Below are 20,021 nucleotides of genomic sequence, written 5' to 3' on the forward strand. Positions count from 1 at the left end.
ATTTTTTATGACGCATGTCACATGTTGAAGCTTATGAGGAATGCAATTAGCAAAGAAAATATTACAGATAAAGATGGGAATATAATAAGTTGGACTTTTCTGAAGGAATTAGTAAATCTGCAAAATGTAGAAAAATTGCATGTTGCTAACAAAATAAGAAAAAGACATGTACAGTTCTTTAATGAAAAAATGAAAGTTAACTTGGCGGCACAAACATTAAGTAATTTAGTGGCTGACGCATTAACATTTTTAGAATACGATTTAAAAGAATCGAAATTTTCAGGAGCTTCAGCAACTGCAAAATTCTGTAAACATTTTGATGATATATTTGATATCTTAAATTCACGTAATATATACAATAAAACTGAAAATAAACGTGCAATAACAAGAGATACACTGTATCCTATTAAAGATAAAGCTACACATTTTATTAATTACATTGATTCATTACAAATAAAAAATGTGTCCATACTTCAAAGCACTCTGAAAACAGGCTTTATTGGATTCATTATTAATTTGCGAAATGTTGCGTTAGCGGAAGAATTGTTTTATGTAAATGTAATAGATTTTTTACTTACTTACAAATTATCACAAGATCATGTTGAAACTTATTTTTCATTAATTAGGAGAATGCATGGTTGGAATAATAACCCAAGTGCAAAACAATTTAAAGAATCGTATAGAAAAATATTACATTTAGCGAATGTATCAGTTTCATTAAGTGCAAATTGCATTCCAAAAGATGATACTGTATTATTAAAAGTTTCAAATACATCTACAAATGACGTACAGGGAATTGAGGAACATGTGGAAATGCAGATGTTGATTTACGAAAAGAATTTTCAAATCCCGTCTCTATTGAACATAATTATTTTATGACAAATAATGAAAGAGTTAATGAATATACTGATGAAATCATTGCATATATATCCGGATATATTGCTAAAACTATAATGAAAAGAATTCATTGTTCAGATTGCAAGCAATTACTCCTTTCAAATACGACACAAAAATCATCAGATGCAGATCGTGTCAGTAAACTTATACAGCGAAAGAATAGGGGTAAATTGTTTGAAGCATCAAATGATGTGATAACAATTTGCAAGATTGCACACAAGATATTACGATGTAATCAAGATAAACTGTTTAAAATGAAGAATATTTTTCAATATCTAATATGTCAAGCTGTACACTCAATTCCTCTATATATATTTAACGATAATAATCATATATTTGATCAAAGTACACTTTTTGATCATCGAAACCAAGTTATTAAATTAATTTTGGAAACTTTTTTTAACTTGACTCTTAAGCATGAAGCTAAATCAGTTGTAGATTCTATACTACGAGTTAGGATAAAAAATAATAAAATTACATTATTTAAGAATCAGTAAAAATAATATAAGAATAAAATGAGAAGATAAAAAAATGTATAACTTAAAAAAATAGAACATACCGTAATATTCATAAACAGTATATAAATTTAATTTCTCTTAATATATTAAGTTCATACATATTTAATGTTAAAGAAACATATAAAAAGAAATAAACATGTAAAACAATGTATTTTTAATTAATAAATTTACTGTAAATATATTATATTGTTGTTATGTTTTGTACAACTTTTCCATTCTACTACATGTATTATAAAACGTTATTATAAATCAATATATAAGGAATTACTGTAAGTAAACATTTTATGTATGTATACATGTATAAATATGTATTCTATATTTATAAATCTCTCTTCTGATTTGATGTTTTTTTATATTTTATTTTCACGTTTTACATATACATATATATATTCAATTATTTAACATATCCAATTCTTAAGAAATAGCTCTCTTTCTCTCTTTCTTATCTACAATTCGTAGGTATTGAAGGTTAATATATATCTCAGTACATGTGTCTATCACGCATGCCCCTACCTCACTGCGCAGACGCGAACAGAGAAAGAAAGAGATCCTCCACCTACTTTCCGTCCTTTTCTACCTGTGCTTCACGTTTTGCGCTTCACGCTTGGTCTATTCTTACTATGTCTATGGTTTATACCGACCGGCGGAGGTGCTGTTGGTATATCCGTGTGACTCACACATAACAATCATGTAGAGGCTCTATATTAGAAAACTCTAACTTATCGACCCGACCGTCATGTGTAAGTCACACGGATATACGGACAGCATCTCCGCAGGTCGGTGTACGACAAGTGTACGACGCGATGTAGTGCAAGAAGTTGGAGTGAGAAAAGATATATTTGCGAGAGAACGAGTGAGTGAGTGAGTGAGTGAGTGAGAGAGCGAGAGGACGAGTGAGTGAGAGGACGAGAGAGAGAGAGAGAGAGAAAGAGAGAGAGAGAGAATGAGAGAGCGAATGAGTGAGAGAGCGAGAGGACGAGAGAGCGAGAGGGCGAGAGAGCGAGTGTATATGTATTATACGTCTATGCGTGCAGCGCATAGCGATCCGACTATCCGAGAGCGAGACATCAGTGGGACTCGAACCCTCGTCTCGTGAGAGTTACGTACTGTAATCCGGTAAGTATATTCAGTTTAGCGGCCTCATTAAGCTCTTTCGAAACGATTTACACGAAACGAAAGAATCTGGTAGAAAAAAGCGTCGCTCTGCCCCGCAAAGCGGAATATTAATCGTTGAAGGTGATCACTTTTCAGGTTAGGAAATCTGTCAAATACATTACTAAATATAATGACAGGTTTCCTAACTTAAAAAGTGGTCTACTTTAATGAGTGATATCTTGCTTCGCGGGGCAAATCGACGCTTTTTTCTGTCTAATTCTTTCGTTTCGCGCACAACGTCTCGAAAGAGCTTAATGAGGCCGCTAAACTGAATACTTACCGGATTACAATATGTAAATCAACTTTCTTTTCAGATCGGGAATATCTCTTATGTTCATATAATAATAATTGTATACACTAATTTGTGAAAAAGCGCGATTAAACAGTTTTATACGTCTTTGAAGCTGGCACGACGTTCTACGAATATCGAAAAAATATTAAAAGTTCTAATAGCACTTTTTATAGTTCTACAGTTCCTGATAAAGATTAAAAAGAGTTCTGCATTCCTTCTATTGAAAAATCGAAATTGAAAAAATGTTGTGCTAACTTCGCGAATCTAGCACGACACTTTCCCCTCTAAAGTACTAAAACGCGTGGAAAATTATTATTTTTGACTATAGTTCCCGATAGTTCTAATCGAGATTCATATATATATATACAATTTCAGATCGATATTCCACCAATTAACAATTTTTGAATAATTTGTTATATCTGCGTTCAGCACGACACTTAGTGAAAATGCGTTGTGCTGATGATTTTCAGCAGTTCTAACGATAATTCTCGACAGTTCTGCAAGAGTTCTATGCAATAGAATTACTTTCAAGAAGAGTCAACTATCGTTAGAACTGTTGAAAATCATCAGCACGACGCATTTTCACTAAGTATCGTGCTGAACGCAGATATAACAAATTATTCAAAAATTGTTAATTGGTGGAATATCGATCTGAAATTGTATATATGTATGAATCACGGTTAGAACTATCGGGAACTATAGTCAAAAATAATTTTCCACACGTTTTAGTACTTTAGAGGGGAGAGTGTCGTGCTAGATTCGCGAAGTTAGCACATTTTTTCAATTTTGATTTTTCAATAGAAGGAATGCGGAACTCTTTTTAATTTTTATCAAGAACTGTAGAACTATGAAAAGTGCTATTAGAACTTTTAATATTTTTTCGATATTGGTAGAACGTCGTGCCAGCTTCACAGACGATATTTTTATTGTGTCATTGTATTATATATAACTATTGGGTCATCCGGAAAGTTCGTGCCGATTTTTAATAGATGGCGTTAGAACATGTCTGAATATATCAATGTTATTGAAAACATATGATTTATATACATATGCTTAAAGGTGATATTTCAACGCATCTTTAGGAAAAAAGTTGTTTGAGATAAATTGATTCGTGTCAGTTTTGTACTCTTTTGAAGATGGAAGAAAACAAAGAACATTTTAGACACTTGATGCTTTTCTATTACCGGAAAGGTAAAAATGCCTCACAAGCAACAAATTCGATATGTTCTGTTTACGGAGAAGGCGCTTTAGCTGAAAGAACCGTACGTAAGTGGTTCGCTAAGTTTAGAGCTGGTGATTTTAACCTTAAAGACCAAGAACGCTCGGGCAGACCTCTACTACTGATGATGACCAAATCAAGACACTGATCGAGAATAACCCGCGCTACACGACACGTGAATTAGCAGAGATACTGAAAATATCGAAAACCATTGTCCACGATCATGTAGTGAAGCTTGGTTACGTAAGTCGCTATGATGTATGGGTTCCGCATAATTTGACCGAAAAAATTTAATGGATCGCATTTCCATCTGCGACTCGCTGTACAAGCGCAACGCAAACGTACCATTTTTGAAGCAATTAGTGACGGGTGACGAAAAATGGATCATTTACAACAATGTAGAACGAAAAAGATCCTGGGGTAAGCGAAATGAACCAGCATTAACCACTCCGAAAGCCGGCCTTCATCCAAAAAAAGTCATGCTCTGTGTCTGGTGGGATTGGAAAGGAATCCTATATTATGAGCTCCTACCACACAACCAAACGATAAATGCAGATAAGTACTGCTCGCAACTGGACGAATTAAAGACAGCGATTCAGGAAAAACGTCCAGAATTAGCTAATAGGAAGGGCGTCGTGTTCCATCAGGACAATGCCAGACCTCATGTTTCTTTAACTACCCGACAAAAATTGTTGGAGTTTGGCTGGGATGTGCTACCTCACCCACCGTATTCACCAGACATTGTACCTTCAGACTTTCACTTATTTAGGTCTTTGCAAAATTCTCTTAGCGGCAAGAACTTCAACTCTTTGATCGACATAAAAAACCACCTTGAGGAGTTTTTCGCCAAGAAACCTAAGAAGTTCTGGGAGAATGGAATCTTCCAGTTGCGTGAAAGATGGACAAAGGTTGTGAAACAAAATGGTGCATACATAAGTCAATAAATATTTATTGACATAAAAAAATGTTGCCTTTGAATTTTCCTTCAAAATCGGCACGAACTTTCCGGACGACCCAATACAAAAATGCATGATATCTCGATAAAATTACCTTTTTCGAAAAAAAGTAAAAAAGGGCGCCAAGTATGCGCGTGGTATGTGCTCGAAAAAACCAATGTGGTAGTTTCTTTAATTATAAAAAATATTAAACCAAGTAATATGTACCTTTTATATTCTTATTCAATGATCCTATTCCAATCCAAGCGATAGTAGTTTTAATTGTCTTTAAATATTATTATTTTATAGTATTTTGTAAAAAAATTTATGAAATCCTCAAATTGCTCCAATTGCAAAGAGGATGTATTACCTCGAAAATTAATTATTGTACAACAATTTAAAAAAAACCAAGTGGTAGTATCTTACCAATTACAAAGAGAATCTATCTATATATATAAAATCCCTATTCTGTCGTTGAATTGATCGGGTACTTCCCGACATGCTAGAAACACCAAATTTCGCATGGTGATAAGGGTTTACCCCCAGGTAATGGGAAAATTCTTGAAATCTTTAATTTCGGTCCAGAGACTACCTGGCGTAGACAGGCTATTTTACTAGTATGTATATATTGTCTTGAAAATTTGTTATACACCTACTTTCAAAAAATATGAAGCTTTGATTGATTAAATAATATTTAATGCAAAATACTTGGCGCTGCTAGACCGAGTATTACAAGAAATCTCTCTTTCTCTCTTTCAGCGTTTAGTTTGTAGCAATTTAGTATTTAGTATTCAGTTTAGCCTTTAGTATTAAACGCGTGAAATTTGTTAAACTTCTTTTTATATGAATTTGATATGTAAACAAACGGCTTGAGCTTTAGTAGACGTGTAAGGAGCGCAGACGAGATGCTAGGCGCTGGCGAGGTCTAGCAACGCCAAGTATTTTGCATTAAACATTATTTAATCAATCAAAGTTTTATATTTTTTGAAAGTAGGTGTAAACAAATTTTCAAGACAATATATACATACTAGTAAAATAGCCTGTCTACACCAGGTAGTCCCTGTACCGAAATTAAAGATTTCAAGAATTTTCCCATTACCTGGGGGTGAACCCCTATCACCATGCGAAATTTGGTGTTTCTAGCATGTCGGGAAGTACCCGATCAATTCAACGACAGAATAGGGATTTTATATATATATAGATAGATTCTCTTTGTAATTGGTAAGATACTACCACTTGGTTTTTTTTAAATTGTTGTACAATAATTAATTTTCGAGGTAATACATCCTCTTTGCAATTGGCGCAATTTGAGGATATATGCTGAGTTGTATCCCAACCGAGCAAGACATTCATCGGTCCCCGTAATACTTGCGGCAGCTCAAAAGCTGTACGAAACTGGCAGTGTCTTACCGAAGAAAAAAGACACTGGTAGAAATCGTAATGCCAGAAATTTACGAAATGTCGAGACAATTCTTCATGCTGTTGAGGAAGAACCCGAAACAAGCATTCGGGTAATGGCACGAGAACACGAGTTGTCTTATTCTACTGTAAGGAGAATCCTCAAAGACGAAAAATTGCACGCCTATCACTACATCCGCGTACAAGATTTACGAGAGGAAGACTACCAGGAAAGAAAACGATTTTGCGAATATTTCTCGACGAGAGCAAATGAGGATCCCGAATTTCCTTACCGTGTAATATTCAGCGATGAATCGCTATTTACACGGGAAGGCGTTTTTAATTCCCACAATATGCATTTGTGGAACGACGAGAATCCTTCAGCTACTCACGTCAGAAATTTTCAAACACGATGGAAACTAAATGTCTGGACTGGGATAATGGGCACGAAAATCCTAGGTCCCATTATTCTTCCAGATACTTTAACCGGCACCTCGTATTTAGAAATGTTGGCAGACAATCTGCCAGAATTTCTAGAAGACATACCATTGGCGGAGAGACAGAAGATTATTTTCAATAGGATGGTGCTGGTCCACACAACGCAAGAATAGTCACCGATTATTTGAATCAGCGATTTCCTGGGCGTTGGATGGGCCGATATGGCCCGATACGTTGGCCCGCGAGATCTCCGAATTTGAATCCGTTAGATTTTTTCTTGTGGGGATACTGCAAAGAAATTATCTACAAAAAGCTTTCCAACAACGTAGAAGAATTAAACGACAAACTCTACAATGCTATTTGGAATATCGAAGATACAATTATAGAGCAGATTCCGATAAATCTACTGAGACGTATGAGAGCTTGCGTTGCTATGGACGGTGGCCATTTCGAACATTTATTATAAATCTTCCAAAACTAACAACATCTGCCCTTTTCAGGGCAACCAAATATTTTCTTACGTGGAACATTTCTTAGGTTTACAACATTTATTACAGCGATACTAATAAATATGCAGAGAAGAAGCAAGAATTTCGCGCGTAAAATTAGCTGCGGCAACGCGTGCGTCAACCAATTAGAAGCCTGCCGCAAGTTGCCTGATTCGTTGACGCACGCTGCCGCGATCTTAGCTTTAATGCCGAGTATCGGAATCGGTTCTGGAAAGATACGCGTCGGGCGTTCAGAGATTGCGCGCACTTTTACACTCAATGACGATACCGGTACATGTCTTGTGTTGCACCGTGATTCCGTTTGTTTACAAATAAAGTTTCATGTGCGTTTCAAGTGCGTGAGTGTTAAATAAAGTAAAATAAAAGTAAAGTGAGGTAAAGTAAAGTGAAGCGAAGTAAAGTGAAGTGTGAATAAAAAGGAAAATGATGTGAATAAGTGTGAAAGAGAAAGATTGGCAAAACATGTTTCGCATGTGTGTGCGCGTACCATTGTGCAGCTGTTTTCCACAATTATTGCCAGTTTGTGTTCTGTAGCATAAACTACATTTTCAGTACTGACAATGATTATTGGAATACAGCTTGCGTAGTGCAGCGACTAGCTCCAAGTCAACTCCCGCGTTGCACCGCCCCTGCCTGCCTCCTGTACCCGACTTGTGGTACACTCATTATTTTCATTTATATCTTGAAAAGTAAGTTTCCGATAAAGTTTTGCAAGAGGAAAAAGTGATTCACAATTCACTCAAGATTATGTGGCTTTAATGATAAAAGGTTGTTCTGACTCACTCTGTATGTATGTATTGTTTGAAAATACGTACAAAATGTAAACTTATGCGATATTGTTATGATCATACATTCATAGCATTCTCATGATTACTTTTGTTTGAGAAATCATCTTAAACCCCCCTTTTAATCGTTCGATGTCGCAACCCTTGACGCGACAACCGCGCACGGCGGGTGAGCCGCCGCGCCATCAGACGGGCTACTTCGCATATTAATCAGTTCGTTAGTCACGCCGGCCATGAGCTGACAGCGAATGCGAGTTCTCTTAGCATAGTTTAGTGTAGTTTTAGTTCGTAGTTTTTCATAAGGTGCATCTCACGAGTCTAAGTGTTTAGCTCGACACGGTAGATCGCTCAGCTCATTCTTCCGCGAGTTACTCGTATCAATAACATCGGTAGCCCGCGCGAAGCTCACCCAGCACGTGCGTGCCACGTGCACCGCGAGGCCGGTGTCTCACCGCGATCCACGACCACGAGTCGTATTAATAAAATCTGCTCGCTCGTGTGACTCGCAAGTGTACATAGTGTAAATACTGACAGCTCAAATACATTGTTAAACTCAAACTCAGTGCGTGACTCATTTTATGCCGCTCGTTGCATCCACCTATTCCACTGCGCGCTACCACCTTACGCGCGAAAGCTCAAACAACTTTATAATATAATTCCTAATGTAATAGTATTCTTACAATTCTGCATAGTTTTTATATAACATTTTTATTAAACATTTTTTATTAGAAAGTCTCATAGTTACTTTCATTTAACATTACTTGTCAATATTTAAAAAATGATATTGCATTTTGTCAATAGAAAATTGTTTAATAAAATTCAACGATTATAAAGTTCAATCAGCTTCATAAGCTTCTGCCAGCTCATGACATCGACGTTTCATTGAATGAAAGCGATTGTTTTAGTGAAAGCTGATATGTAAATATTTAATATTGATGAGATAATTGATTGATACATTATTCAAAGTATTAATCCCATATTTCATTGGCTTTTATGTACAATTTATTGCATTATTTATATTTATCGTTGCAGTGGAAAAGCACTTGCAGTAAACGAACTGAGTTGAAACGTGAATATTATATTTCATTAAGAAATGCGCAAATTGTATCAATTCGACATGTATATGAAGCAATGTTACATTATATTAATTTAGTGTTGACAATGGAGCAATTTTTTAAATCAATTTATTGTATTTTTGGCTCAGTGATATTCTTTACTCATTACAATTTCAATTGTAACATGCAGTTCTTACATGGTCATTTTCTCATTCATTCACTCATTTATTTACCTCTCTCTTTTCTCTCTGTTTAATGACTTTGAGAATTAGAAAAGTCAACCGAATTCGGACATGAACAATATGCAATACATTCGATAAAACACAGTAAAATTCACAGAACAGATAATACAAATGATTAAAACTTAGGATATCAACATACAATACATTTGAAATACATTAGAACACGGTGAATATCATACAATAAAGGCAGATGTTCGATACGAAACAAGATAATCAGGAACACATTAAATACTAGACATATCGCTCATACGATATTAAATTTAAACGTTAACGATGGCCATTAAAGAACATTAATTTATATCAAGTATATAATAAACAATAAAGTGGTCGGATTACAAATAATTATGTTGGAAGTGTTGACTTGACTCATAAAAATACATAAACGCACATAATATAATCAACCAATAACTGCGAGAATGAACTGATAAGAATGAAAAATTAGATATTAACAATTCTTTGTCGAGTGTTATAGACGGCAGTAAAAATTAACAGACGGAGAAATTAAAATACGTACTAGTTATTATTAGTCAAGAGAGCGAGTGTATTCCTTTTTAAGATTGGGCAGGATAAAAGGAGAGAGATTTTACAGACCTTAGTAGTGGTGGTTCGAGTCATATGTTATGAAACAGATAATAGAGAAATGCTGCTGGAATGTCCGTAGGATCAGATCTGTCAGCGAGAATTGCCACTTGAGCCTGGCAGATCGAGAGTAACTGACGATCCCAGGACGAAAACGTTCTATCCAGCAGCCGCGGTACTTTCTTTGGAGCGAGTAATCGAATTATGTCCAGAATAGTCCAGAGTGCTCCTTTATTTTGAGCAGGTCTCAGAGAGAATCACTAACTGTTCGTTCGAGAGAGAGTATATGATCGAGATCGGACCATGAGAATTATACGTGTTACTCGTAACCGTAGAAAAACTCGACTGTGTGTCCATAACAACGCAAACAGGAAAAGTAACAAGCGCATAGTTGCTATGCACCTCTCTGCTCCTCGAGATAAACGAATACAGCTGAGCGCCACATCGACGCCGCTCGCTTAAATATCGCTAACATATGATTTCTTTTTAACACTCTCACTTTGTCTTCTTTTTTGTTTCTATGCATATGTAACATAAGTTGTGTATACATCAATAGTAGCACCATTATTGGAATATCGCGCGTCAATATTAATAGGAATAAGTAAAACCAACTGCACTTAAAAACATTACAAAATCAAGAAATGACAATTATACTTTGATACTACTTTGATAGAAGAATACGGATAATCTACATACTTGAGGCACTACACTTTATGTCATTACAGGAACATTGAATATAATATGTTTCCTACTGCATAAGATGGTTATAATAGTATACCCGAATTATTTGCTGAATTAAATAGAATTAGTGCAATATGAGAGTGTAATCAACATTAGACAAAGAGGTAATATATTGTATATGTGTATATACAGGGTGTCCCAGAATTGTGTATGAAGCGCTCGTGAGCGGGTAGAACGCATCGAACTGAGAAGAAAAGTCCTTTACCGTTTTGCAAAATTCGCAATAGTTAACGAGTTATTAATTATAAAAAATCGCTATATTAGTCCGGCTTACCGCCGAATGTAAGCGCGCGGCAAGATGCGACCGCCCAGCGATCGAGGTTGCTAGGCGCGCGTGAAGTTGGTTATTAACAAGTCGTTCCTGCCTATCCATTGCCACTTGTAATAAACGTTAAAAAATGCGTCCTGTATTCTTCACTTTTCCAAAAAATGTTCATTAACAAGTTTTAATTAATGCCATTTTGTATGAAGCAAAAGCTCGTTCACACCTCTTTCTCTCTCTTAAGAGGAAATTCTTACATGAATTTATGGCGAAGATACGTTAAAAAAACTGTAATAACTTCGCAATAAATACTCGCAATAAAAATGTATGTGTCCATGTCGGCATTGACGCCATATGGCGTCCTTGTATTTTTTTCGATTGATTGGGCCGATCTTCATAAAACTTAGTACCCAAAAGCTTTTTGGGTCGCTGAATACGAATCCATAGTCAAAATTTCAAAATTCAAAATGACGGATCCAATATGCCGATCAAATATAATCATAAAATCAAAATTTGTTCGGAATGTTATTAAATCTTATCAGATTAATATCTAAGGGTTTTTGGGACTGATGAATACGAATCTCATATCACAGTTCCAAAATTCAAAATGGTGGACCCAATATTGCGGTCAAAAGAGCAAAATCTATCTGAGTGTTATGAAAACTGGTATCCAAGAATTTTTTCAGTCGCTGAATTTGAGGTACAAAATTGCAAAATTCAAAATGTCGAACCCAATGAAGTAGCACAAAATAAATAAAAACTTGTTTCACTGACTAAGTTTTTGGATGCATCTTTTCAAAGATAGTTTGGATTCCCAATTCTAAGATATAAATACTTGTCAGTTTTTCAATTGTTCTTAGATAGATTTGGTATTTTGACCACCATATTGGATCCGCCATTTAGAATTATGAAATTTTGTACCTCAAATTCATATTTCGCGAGCCAAAAAATCCCTAAATACAAGGTGTCTTTAAAACCCGATTACTTTTTTTTGAGTGCCACCAAGGGCACAAACAGTGATATTCTGTTTGCCGCTGAAGGGGTTAATAATGATCCGTACCGCGAGATACATGTGATGGTGCGAAAGATTGAATGCACCAATCATTTGCTTCGCAACCTATGCAAAAAGCTGAGAACTATAGCAGAAACGACTCAGCCAAGCATGCATAGGAGGCGTATTTTTGTACAGTTACGAAATGTTGTGAAAAACACTAATTTGAAAATACGCAAAGAAGTGTTGCAATTAGCCGCTGTGCAAAGAGAACGATTGCAACCTCACCATATAAAGATTACGGACTTGCAAAAAGCCATATTAAATGTCCCTAATCATATTTTCGGTGAGCATAAGCGATGCAAACAACATAATATAGACGAAAACAACTGTAGCAACAAAAATAATTATGTGCCATCTTTGCAGTTCTATGGTCTATATCAAAAAGTTGATAGTGCTGTCAAGTGGCTGAGCGCTTATTCTGACAGTTTGTTAGTAAATTTAACAAACAATCCTGCAGAATCGTTCAATTCCATCATCTGCAAAGAAATTGGTGGAAAACGCATTCATTTTGGCAGACGAGGTTCATATGATGCCAGAATTGCAGGAAGTGTTGTGCAGTACAACACGCAACAAGTTCTTACACAAGTGCATGACAGCATGCGTAAGAATGTTCCTTCTGTTGTCACTAATTTAGAAAGACGACGACAAATCAGAGTTGCGCAAGTCAAACAATACAGAGAGGTGGAAGGGAAACAGAAAAGGTTTAACCGAGAGGCAGGGCCAGATTCTCATTACGGTCCACATTCGCAAAAGCCAGATCTTCCACCTCACGTATTTGAGCAATTGCAGCAGCATCATGCTGCAAAATTGTTAGAAAATGCAAATAATCGTGTCGAAATTGAATGCCAGACGAGAGGTCAAAGTGATTGCGAATTGTGGCAATCATTGAGACGTCTAATGTTGACAGCATCCAATTTTGGCATCGTTTGTCGCATGAAACCAACAACGTCTTGCGCAGCGACAGTAAAAAGCATTTTGTTTCCTCCCTCCATCGAGAACGTTGCAATGAAATATGGACGCGAGATGGAGGAAGTCGCAAGGAAACAAATTGCTGCAAAATTAAAAAAGGACATTACGCCATGTGGATTATTCATTTATGATGAATATCCATGCTTGGGCGCTTCTCCTGACGGTATTGTTGACGAAGACGGTCTCGTGGAGATTAAATGTTCTTTCTCAGCTGAGAATTTGACAGCTGATGAGGCTTTACAGAAATTGCCTCAATTCAAAACCGTGTTTGACCAAAAGAATCCTGATGAAATGAATCGGAAACACCAATTCTTTTACCAGGTTCAAGGTCAATTAAATATCACACGGAGAGATTATTGCATCTTTGTTATGTGGACGCCAAAAAGTTTCAAAATGGTGCGTGGTAGCAGAGATGAAGTTTTTTGGGAAAATGAAATGCTACCTTTGCTAATACGTTTCTATAATGAAAGCATGCTGCCGGAGATATTGGACAGTCGCCACAATAGGCACTTGCCAATAAGAGATCCGCAGTACATACTTGAAGCTAAAGAACGTAAAGATGCATGTAAAAGGACAAAAAGTTCAGTAGTTGATCGAAAAATTTTCTTGAAAGATGAAACTGCTGAACAGATTAGTCCAGTAACACCATCTGCTGTTTCTCATTGTGAGGAGCAAGAAGATGATTGCATCATTATCAGTTATTCGAACAACGGAGAATTAACTGAAGAAGATGCAAGAAGAATGAAAAACACTCTCGACGATACGATTGTTCCTTTCTCTTTACTGGAGCAGAATATTTTACCTCTGCACAGCAAAGTGACTGATGAATCTTTAGATGCATTTTTACGCATCGTCAGAGAGACGTCTCCTTTCGAGACACAAAGCGTGCAGTACCTGGAATCTCCTCAGCTCATTGACACTAGTAATAGCGACATGAGCATTCAAATTATTGGAGGGAATTGTACCGATCATTGGCGGTGCATTTTCTTTGACGGTTCCAAACTGCATGTGTATGACAGCATACCCGGCTGTACATACCATAAATTAGCAGCAAAGGAAAAAGATTATATTCGCAAACGTTTCCCACACATAATCGTGAGCGATATAATTTTTGAAAAGGTGCAAACACAACCGGATAGTAGGACTTCCGTTTTCGGTGCTAAGGTGATGAACACAGGTTTTAGCAGAGGAATATTCGCGGTGGTGGAGAGGAGAGTGTGAGTGGAGTTCACAGGTGAGAGTGAGTGAGTGAGGAGCGGAGGGGAGGGAGAGTGAAAGAAAGTGGAGGAGAATGACTTGGTTGAGAGAGAGGAGGTAAGTGAATGAGATAGAGTAAGAGACTGAGCGAGGTTATAATCTGGGCAAAGAGTAAGACGAGGATAGAGAGGGGACGTGTAGGGAGTAGGCGGATAGGCATAGAGTAGTGAAGAGAAAGAGAGGAGAGTGGGTGAGTGCAGAGGACGGTAGTGTAGTGAGCTAGCAAGTGATAAAGATAAGTAATAGGGGAAATGGAGAAAAAGACAGGGGCGATAGTGAAATTAAGCAAAGGGGAGAGAGACAGATACAGGAGTGAAGGAAATATAGCAGATATGTTGAAAAGGAAGAGAGAATTGTTGAAAGAGGGAAGTGGAGGAGAAGAAGATGAGGTATTTAAGGAAAGTAAGAAAACGCCGAGGTCGCCAGGAGATAGGAAAGAGGGTGGAGAGAACATAGGAGAGCAAATCAGGGAGGTAATAAGAGAGGAGTTCAAATTTTTGTTGGAAAAAGCTAATGATAGGATTGTAGAGCAGGTAAAAAGATTGACTGAAGAAGTAGAGAGCATGAGAGAGGAAATAAGGGAGCAAGAGAGAAAGGGGAGAGAAGAGAGGATGGAGCTGAGAGCTAGAGTGGAAGGGTTAGAGAGGAAGATGGAAGAGATGGAGCTGGGAATTAGAGAAGGGAGAGGGAAAAAAGAATTTGCAGAGGGGGTTAAGAAAGGCTGGGAAAAGAAAATGGGGGATTTAGAGCGTAGAATTGAGTGGAAGGATAGAGAAGAGAGGAGAAAAAATGTAATAATAAGAGGTATACAGGTGAAAGAGGGGAGGAGAAAAGAGGCGGTAGAGAAATTAATAGGTTAGATAGGAGCAAAGGTAGAGATTCTTGATTTAAAAAGAATTGGTGGGGTAGGAGAGAAAGGGGAGGAATCAATTTTGGTGAAACTTAAAAACGAAGAACAAAAGAGAGAGATGATGAAAAAGAAAAAAGAGTTAAAGGGAAGAAAGGTGAGAGTAATGGAGGACTGGACGTGGATGGAGAGGAAAATGAGATGGAGGTTGGAAGAGATAGCTAGAGAAGAGGAAAGAAAAGGGAAGAGGGTGTGGATAGGCTATGGGAGGATTAGAATAGAAGAACAATGGTGGAAATGGGATGAATGTGAAGAAGTGTTAAAAGATGAGAAGGGAAGGATTAGAGAGAAGATGCAGGGAGAAGAGAGGGGGGAGAGAAGAAAAGAGGGAAACTAGAGAAGGAAGAGTGGATGAGAATGAGGCGGGTGAAGGAGGAGAGGGGTAAGGATTGGAGAGTAGCTTTTTGGAATGTGGCGGGACTACATAATAAGGATGAATGTTTTTGGAAGAGTTTAAAAGAGTGGGATGTGATGGTATTGTCAGAAACGTGGGTGGAGGGGAGAGGATGGCAGAAGTTAAAAAGTAAATTACCGAAGGGATATGTATGGGCGATGCAAGAAGCGAAGAGGAAAAGTAAAAAAGGAAGAGCGATGGGAGGTATGGTAATGGGGATAAGGAAAGGGATGTTGAATAAAAGGAAAAAAGTGGAAGTTGGTAAGGAAGGTTTAATGGTGGGAAAGATAAGGTGTGGAAGAGAGAGATGGAGAGTAGTAGGGGTTTATGTAAACGGAGATATTGAAGAGAAGTTAGAGAGGCTTGAAGAGTGGGTGGAAGGAAAGGAGGAGGGGGTTAAAACGATAATAGGAGATTTTAATGCGAGAACGGGAGGTGAAGGAAGGATAATGATGGGAGAAGAAGAGGAAGAAGGGGGAGGTAGGAAATCGAGAGACGAGAAAGTAAACAGGGAGGGGAGAATTTTGTTAAACTTTTTGGAGGAGAAGGGATGGGTTTTATTTAACGGGAATACGAAGGGGGATGAAAGAGGAGAATGTACGTTCACGGGAGGGAAGGGATGCACGGTCATTGACTATATAATAGGTGATAGAGAGATAAGGGAAAGTGTAATCGAGATGAGAGTAGCGGACAAAATGGACTCTGATCATCAACCAGTGGAGGTGAGGATAAAGGGTGAGGTGAGTAGAGAGAATGTATGGAGGGGGGGTGTAGACGAGGGAGAGGAGTTTGGAACGAGGAGGGGAGGAAAGTATTCAGAGAGAGGTTGGGGAAAGTTGCGTTAGGAGATGGGGAAATTGGAGAAGAATAGGAAGGGTTAGAGGGGAGGTTGAGAGATGCAATGGAGGAGCCGGGGAAAGTAATAGGGGATAAAGAAAGAAAATATAGGGGATAGTGGGATGATGAATGTAGGAGAGAAAAGAGAAAGGTAAGGAAGGAATTGAGGAGGTGGAGAGGAGGGAGGGGCTCGGGGGAGATATATAGGAAAAGGAAAAGAGAATATAAACAATTATGCGAAAATAAGAAGAAGAAAATGAACGAGAGATGGGTGAGCGAAGCGGAGAAGTGAGGAGGGAGGGGGAGGTATGGGAAATAATAGAGATAGAAGAAAGATGAAAAGATTTAATGAGGGTATAGAGATGGAAGAATGGAAAGAGCATTTTATGAGGCTATTGGGAGGAGTAGAGGGTAGAGTGGTTAGGGGAGAAAGGAGGAAAGAGAGGGGGAGAGATGAAAAGGAGGAGATAAGCAGGACAGAAATAAGAGAAATAATTAGAAATTGAAGGATGGAAAGGTAGTGGGAGGGGATGGGATACCGAATGAAATGTGGAAGTATGGAGGAGAGGAAATAGAGGAATGGATATGGGGTTTTTGTAATAGGGTGTGGAAGGGAGAAGGATGGCCGGAAGGGTGGAAAGAGGGTTTGATAGTGCCGATCATAAAGAAAGGAGAAGGAAATGTGGCGGAAGAGTATAGAGGAGTGACGCTAATGTCTACGTTATACAAGGTCTACGTGATGATCCTGGCAGAGAGATTGAAGGTAGAGATAGAGGAGAAAGGATGTCTTGAAAAGAATCAGACAGGATTCAGGAAGGGGCTGGGGACAATAGATAATATTTATGTGTTGAACTACTTGGTGAACAGGCAGATAGGGAGAAGGAAAGGGAAGTTAATTGTGTTATTCGTAGATTTGAAGGCAGCTTTCGATTCAGTGGACAGAGGTGTATTAATAGAGGCATTAAGAAAAAAGAAGATTAGGGAGGGGTTGGTGTGTAGAATAGAGGAAATAGTGAGAGAGACAAAGAGTAAGGTGAGAGTGGGAGAAGAGGAGGGAGAACGTTTTTGGACGGCAAGAAGGGTGAGGCAGGGATGTCCGCTAAGCTCTGTTTTATTTAATATGGTGCTGGCGGATTTGGAGGAAGAGATGGGGAAGGTGAAGTGGGGAGGAGTGAAGTTAGGAGGGGAAAGGGTTTATTCATTGTCGTATGTGGATGATGTTGTGTTGATGTCAGAGGATGAAGAGGGAATGAAGAGTATAATGGTGAGGCTGGAAAAATATCTAAAGGAAAAGAAGTTGGAATTAAATAGTGACAAGACGCAGGTAGTGAGATTTAGAAAAGGAAGAGGAAGGATGGATAAAAGAACATGGAGGTGGAAAGGGAAGAAAATAGAAGAGGTCAAAAAGATTAAATATCTAGGGTATGTGTTTCAAAGAAATGGGAAACAAGAAGCGCATGTGAGGGATAGAGTAAGAAGGGCTGCTGCGGTAATGGGACAGATTTGGAGTATAGGGAAAAAGAGGTTCGATAAAGATATGGGTAGAAGATTATGGGTATTTGATAAATTAGTATGGACGGTATTAGCTTTTGGAGTAGAGATTTGGGGGTGGGAAGAAAGAGAGGGGATGGAGAAATTAGAAGAAAGATTTTTGAGATGGTGTCTAGGTGTAGATGGAAAAACTCCGAGCTATTTGGTAAGGGAAGAATTACAAAGGGATAAATTGAGGGGAAGGGCGGTGAAGAGGGCATGGGGGTTTGAGAAAAGGTTAGAGGAGGGAAGGAGAGGGATATTGACGAGAAGATGTTGGGAGGAAGTGAAGGAGAGGGCAAAGAGAGATAAAGTGGAAGAGGGATGGGAAGAGGAGAGGAAAAGACATTTTGAGGATAATGGATGGAAGGTAGAGAAAATGGAGAGAATGAGAGAGGAGGGAAGATTTTGGTACGGAGAAATAGAGAAAATGAATAAGGAGAAGCAGAAGGAGGAGAGGTGGGAGAGAATAAGGGAGTCGAAATATAACAGATGGTACAAGGAGGTGAAGGGAAGAGGATTGCCGGGATATCTGAAGAAGGGATGGGGGGGGAAAGCAGATGGAGAAGAGCAGCAAGGTTTAGGCTGGGTAATGAAATGAGGGGTGGTAGGTACTAGGAGAGTGATGAAAAAAGAGTATGTAGGTTATGTAGAAATGAAAGGGAGACGTGAGAACATGTATGGGAGGAATGCAGAGAATGGAAGAATGGAGGAGGAAGTTGGCAGGATGCGGTAGGGTGGGTTATAGGGGAGAAAGGGGAGGGTGAATGGTAGATGAGGGAATTAGAGGAAGAGAGAAGAGGGTGGGAAGGAGGGAGAAGTGAGGAAGAGAATGGAAGGGAAGGTGAGGAAGAGGAGTGGTTCGAGAGAGAGAGAGAGAGAGTGAGAGTGAGGTTAAGGGGTGGGAAGAGAGAGAATTGCGGAGGGAGAGTGAGTGAGAGGAGGTATGAAAGGTGTGGGAGAGAAAGGGAAAGAAAAGAAAAGAAATGGAAGAAAGAGCGTAAAATGGAAAAGAAAGGAAAGAAGGAAATTGTTGACAGGGGAGCAAGAGGAAACGGAAGTCCAAGGGGGGAGGTGTGTGTGTGTGTGTGGAGGGAGAGGAGGGAAGGTTGGCTTCCCTCGTCTCTACTCGCACGAGTAGAATAAGTAGGTTAGTGTAAGATAGTTGTAAGTAGGCTAAGATTAGGTTAAGTGTTAATGTACAGATTGTAACCCTGAGGGGAACAATAAATCATACAATCAATCAATCAATCGCAACCGGATAGTACGAGTTGTGATATTTATGCTGCTGCCTTTGCTACTGCTATAGCGTTGGGAAAAGATCCATGCGAGGAAAAATATTCCAATGACGTGAAGCGCATGAGACGTCATTTTCTTACTATTTTGCAAAGTCAGAAACTGACTCTTTTCCCAACATAAAAACTGTACAACAAAGCCAGATGCGATCAATTCGTGATCTGACATGTACAAGAAAGCCAGATGCGGAAATTTCTGGCATAAGAAATAAAGCCAGCGATTTCCAATGACGTGAAAACGTCGGCATGAAACGTCATTTTGTTACAATTTAACGAAATAACAAACTGACGCTTATTCCGAATTTAAAAATGTTTATGCGTCATTTTCAAAGGCATCACATACGTGGCATTGACTTTATGTCATAAAAGTATGGTAATACATTATTGCTCGATGAGTGCGTTATTCAAACGAACGTTTCTTGCAAATAAACGCATTACTGCTCACATGCCTCGTATGAGCAATCGGAGAGACGAAACAATATATTGGTTGCGTTCTCACGGGAATGGGCGTTGGAGGGGCTCATTCTATTTCACCAAATTTATAAATATTTTAAATATGCCTAAAGGATATATAATTTATATTAAGCATATATATATATATATGTATAGAATATAAAATATATAAAATACTTGCAAAGAAAAGGGTAAGAAAAAAAGCAATGGTTTACTTTAGAAAAAAATTCTGAACTAGTGCAGCAATAAAAAACGGACCCACTGATTCGGTTTAGCAGCGCCCAGTATTTTGAACAAAAT

This window comes from Ooceraea biroi, chromosome 1 (assembly GCF_003672135.1).
Source record: "Ooceraea biroi isolate clonal line C1 chromosome 1, Obir_v5.4, whole genome shotgun sequence".
NCBI classification, from domain to species: domain Eukaryota; kingdom Metazoa; phylum Arthropoda; class Insecta; order Hymenoptera; family Formicidae; genus Ooceraea; species Ooceraea biroi.